Source organism: Ictalurus punctatus, chromosome 7 (assembly GCF_001660625.3).
Source record: "Ictalurus punctatus breed USDA103 chromosome 7, Coco_2.0, whole genome shotgun sequence".
Taxonomy (NCBI): Eukaryota; Metazoa; Chordata; class Actinopteri; order Siluriformes; family Ictaluridae; genus Ictalurus; species Ictalurus punctatus.
Genome location: NC_030422.2, coordinates 20,707,600 through 20,712,599, shown reverse-complemented (window position 1 = coordinate 20,712,599; position 5,000 = coordinate 20,707,600). Strand labels below are relative to the sequence as shown.

Sequence of the window (5,000 nt, the reverse complement as noted above, 5' to 3'; positions counted from 1 at the left end):
ACGTGCTGTGTGTAATGACCCCAGATGAGAGGCTGTTAGCCCGGGAACATTCTGGAAAAACAGTGAATAAAGTGCAACGTGTTTCCCAGCTAGGCTTCCATGGATACAGATGTGCATCTGCAGGCCTAACTCCTAATCTAAATCCTGGTGTGTGTGTGTGGAGAGGACAGACACTCCGGTTGTGAACCGAGGATACACACCTGAACATGGATATGGGCTCAGTCACACAAATACACACACCTACACAAAAGCCTGGAAACACACCCACGACTGTAGACATGAGCTGATTGAGTCCTGCGACCGACACAGACAACCAAGGTAACACACGGTTTAGAATTTCACCCTAACTTCAAGCACTAAGCCTAATAAATGTACTGTTACATCGAGGGAGCCAAATTATGAGTATTTTAATAATTTCTTAAGATATTTTCATTCATTTAATAGTTTTTGCTTAATCATCATACCTATCCTGTAATGCTGGTGCTATGCTGCTTACTTCCAGATTTAGAGATTTCTGTTTGTTTTAGATATACTATGTGAAAAAAAATTATGAATGGAATAGTGTGTGAACATGAATTTGAGCATTTCTGCTGTCTCAGTGTTAATCTGTACGATTGGCTAGTGCAGCGGCAGGTCTAACAGACGGCTAGCTTTCAGGGATAGACAGATAGAACCATAATGTACTTCTCTTTACTTTTACACTATACGTTGTAACCCAGATGAGGACGGGTTCCTTTCTGAGTGTGGTTCCTTTCAAGGTTTCTTCCTCTTAACATCTTAGGGAGTTTTTTCTTGCCACCGTTGCCACCGGCTTGCTCAATAGGGATAAATTCACACATTTAAAATCTGTATCCTGTGTTTATATGTTTCTGTAAAGCTGCTTTGAGACAATGTCCATTGTAAAAAGTGCTATACAAATAAAATTGAATTCAATTTAATTGATGATAGCTGTCTAGATGGATGGATGGATGGATGGATGAATAGATGGATGGATGGAAGCCATTTTTTATACACAGAATAAACACACCTAATTACACATACAGAATTTCTACATACACACAGTGCAAAGATGTCAGTGTACATGCAAGACAAAGTGCAGAAACACAACATTGCAACATGTGTTTGTTGGTGTGAAGTTTTGGGTTTAGTGTAAAGGGACACTAACAGGTTTGCAAAAACTTTAGCAGAAATTAAGGGTGTGATGCAATGCCACTTCCTGTATCTCTATCTGTAACTGCTGAGTGCTTCAAATATTCGTCTCTGTATTTGGATTTAAACCCAAAGTAGGTGTGGCCTAAACCAGAATTTGTCAAATTCAATATGAACACTAGCATTGTGCCCCTGAAACACTCAAAAACACTAGAAAAACCCAGGTTTAGAAATGTTAGTAATGTCAGCAAGTCGTCCATAAACACTGTAAATACTGTACATCATACAGCATTTGTTTGTCCAGTGAGCTAACAAACGCATTCCACAGGATCCCAGTGCTATTGCAAATCTTTAGTCTCAAACAGATACTCTGTGTATCTTTCTGGTAATATTTCTAAAAATAAAATAAAATAAATAAAATATGTATTTGCAATGCATTATCTGTTCAATCCGAACAATGTATTCGTAATGCAAGCAAAAAAAAAAGGTTTATTACAAGTGGATTTTATTCTTATGGGGAGATTTTGTGCTACTGAATTTCTGACTTTTACAGGAATAGCTCTTTTGACTGATAGAGACTGTTTTTGTTGTTGTTGTTGACACATAGGAGTAAAAATTGCAACAACAGAAACATACACGTGCAACAACTTGGGAACAGTGTGGCTAAAATCTAAGGCTAAAATGTTATCAACATAACTGGATGACTCAGTAAGGCTAGGATTGGCTATATAGCATTTTTCCAAAGAGACCTAGTTTGCATTTGGTAAACACCCTTATGAAGAGGTACATGATTACAGACATTATAAGACATTACATTTGACCCTTATACAGGTGAGGTGAGGGTTAAGAGAGGTCATGCCTGGGTGCTATTGGGATTTGAACCCACAACGTTCAGAGCACTAGTCCAATGCCTTAACCATTGAGCGTCACACTACTACTACTAAGTCAGAATGCCACTAACTGCTTTAAACACAACTCTTAAAAGTGGTGTAGCAAACATTTCAAATATTATTATAGGTAAGTAATGCTCTAAAAGAATCATTGTTGCAATGGTTTTCTAAAGTTGGAGATATACAAGATACTGTAACCAGCCATGAGATTGCAACTGGCAAGATTCTGACAGTCAGTAAAACTGACTATAAAGGGTTAGTTGACACTCAGTTTACTATTTGTAGCTATGTTTATGGATTTATCTGTATGAAATGAAACACAATAGCACAAAAGTTCGACATCTTTTTAATCAGATCTAGTTGGCTGCACATGTGATAGTGCGTACAGATGCCACTGCATGCATGGCTTGATTTGTGCAGATGGTTTAACTGCACAAACACAAGTCAAATTAAAAACAGATGTGACTTTGCAGAAATACTCATTTTTAGATTACGCTTCATTGGTTTTTTTTCTTTTTTTTTTTTTTTTTTTTTGAGGCCAGTCTCTCTCTATTGTAATCACACAGCAGGATCTATTCCAGCATTACAGGGGTGATTATATAAAAATGAGAGAAAAAAATCCCAGACATTAGCAGATTTATCAGTACCACACACACACACACACACACACACACACACACACACACACACACACACACACACACACACACACACACACACACACACACACACACACACACACACACACACACACACCAGGCTGAAGGGTTTCATCTCCACTTGTCCTGGAGCACGATCTGCTCCATGCATATTCATACACAAAGGACACTTCACACAGCAGGATTCTCTCCCTGTTGTCCTCTCTCTCTCTCTCTCTCTCTCTCTAAAAAAGATGAGGGGAGGAGGTGGCACTAGGGCTGGTAAGTGTGCCCACTGTTGCCATGCCAACATCAATGCCATCACCCTGTATTTTTAACCGCCTACACGACTCTCTTTCTCTCCCTCACTCAGATTGTCCCCTTAGGGAAGAGGAATCCGTTTATGTCCCTCACCTCTTTTTTCCCCAACAAGCTCATCTTTCTCACCACTCCCATTAGCACCCACGCTCAAAAAGAACGATCCTGTGATTCGTCCTCTCCTCCTCTCCACCGGCCTTCCCCTGTCATCCGGTCTGTCTGTGCCTAACAAGGCATGCAGTGATCGGCTATATATCTGCTCTCCCACCTCTCCCCTCCCCCTGGCCCGAATGTGGGTTAATTAGCAATTAGCATGTAGCAGTGCACGAACAGCAGGTTTTGATAAAAGGGGCCAGACGGTATGTGAAAAATATACTCGGACAGAAATAGAGAGCGAGAGCGTGATGGAGAGAGGGAGGGAAGTGTGACACCAAAATCAGCATTTATTACAAACCTACACGATGGTGCCAAATGCTTCACATCGTTAACTGTCCTGGATGCTGTCCCACCGAGCTCATACAGCATACAAATGCTGTCCCTGCACTCCTTCTCTCTGTGGTGTATGTGTGTGTGTTAGACATGGCAGAACAAAATTTACTGCTCTAATACTATTCAAATTTTTATAATTTACGTATTCATAGGCTGACAGTCTGCATTAGAATGCTTAATATTCTACATTAATACGTTAATGTAAAATATTTTACATTCTGTCACTTAATTTCAATTGAATTGAGTTTTTTAAACATTTAAAATGAGCGTTGATGTAAGAAGGTGGGGCTGAATAAATGCATGCATTCTATATATCGCTCTTTAGTCTCATTAAGTTATTTATGTGTCCTAAATATAATATTACTTATAATGGTCTACCTCATGCCTCCAGGGTTAGAGATTTGATTCCCGCCTCTGCCCCGTGTGTGCGGAGATTGTATGTTCTCCCCGTGCTTCGGGGATTTCCTGTGGGTACTCCGGTTTCCTTCCCCAGTCCAAAGACATGAGCTGTAGACTGACTGGCATTTCCAAATTGTCCATAGTGTGTGAATAGGCATGTTAATGTATGTGCAATTGTGCCATGCAATGAGCTGACACCCAGTCCGAGTTCCCTGGAATAGGCTCCAGGATCCCAGCGAGCATGTGTAGGATAAGCAGCACAGAAAATGGATGGATTTCGGAAAAAAACAAAAAAGCCTAACAAGACCTGTGTTCAATATCCAACATTTACTTATTAGATTCTCTGGTTTTTCTGTGCCTGAATCTCAAATGGTGCTTTATTGGGCATCCACATTGGTACTTGGACTGGCATTAATCTGCATTTTTATTTACTTATTTTTTTAATCGTACCCCTACCACTATGCCCTAGAGACACTGGAAAACACAAAACATTTGTAGCTGCTGCTACTGCAAATTTTTTCATGAACAGATCATAAATAACAATTTGCTGAAGATAACTTTAATCAACTCCTGAACCAGAATGCCCTGTGGAACTTTCTGGAAACCTTTCTATCTTCTGTCTAATGTGACTCAATAAGCAAGTTGACTATATTTCAAAGCCAAAGATTATTTAAGAATGATGAAATGCATGCACTACGATTGTACAAAATTTGCAATATTTAAAAATAAAATGAATGAAATGATTATGTTTTTGGAGAGCCCTGCAGAGATGTGCAGCTCTGTGCACAGGGTGTGCTCTGCGTGAACTATACGGATCCACAACTCAGCAGATTTCATTTGTTTCAATTCATTTGTACAGAGAAATCTAGTTTTATTGTGGAGCTCATTAAGGCAGTCACGCTATAAACGAATAGCTCTTTTTCTCATTTGCATCATGTGACCTTGTTCTTTTTTAAGTTCTGTGAGCCAATGATTCTTCAAAATCAGAAAACGCTGTTATTTCTATGAATATTCTGCCTAATTGTTGTACCTGTATTTGTATTCGTTTAGGAGGCATTATCTGAATCAGAATAATGTATTCATATTCCGTTACACTTGTAATATGCACTAAAAAGCC

General features: G+C 39.4%; 2 protein-coding genes across 2 annotated transcripts in view; one reads left to right on the top strand and one right to left on the bottom strand.

Moving 5' to 3' along the window:
- Nucleotides 1–5,000, bottom strand: part of pcxb (pyruvate carboxylase b) — a 248,629-nt gene that overhangs the window by 72,988 nt on the left and 170,641 nt on the right. The window lies entirely within an intron of this gene.
- Nucleotides 1–5,000, top strand: part of LOC108267639 (leucine-rich repeat and fibronectin type-III domain-containing protein 4) — a 42,756-nt gene that overhangs the window by 5,017 nt on the left and 32,739 nt on the right. The window contains exon 2 of the mRNA XM_017471917.3: nucleotides 1–318. This exon is cut by the window's left edge and continues 304 nt beyond it. The gene's annotated coding sequence lies outside the window, so the exon portion shown is untranslated. The remainder of the gene's footprint in view (nucleotides 319–5,000) is intronic.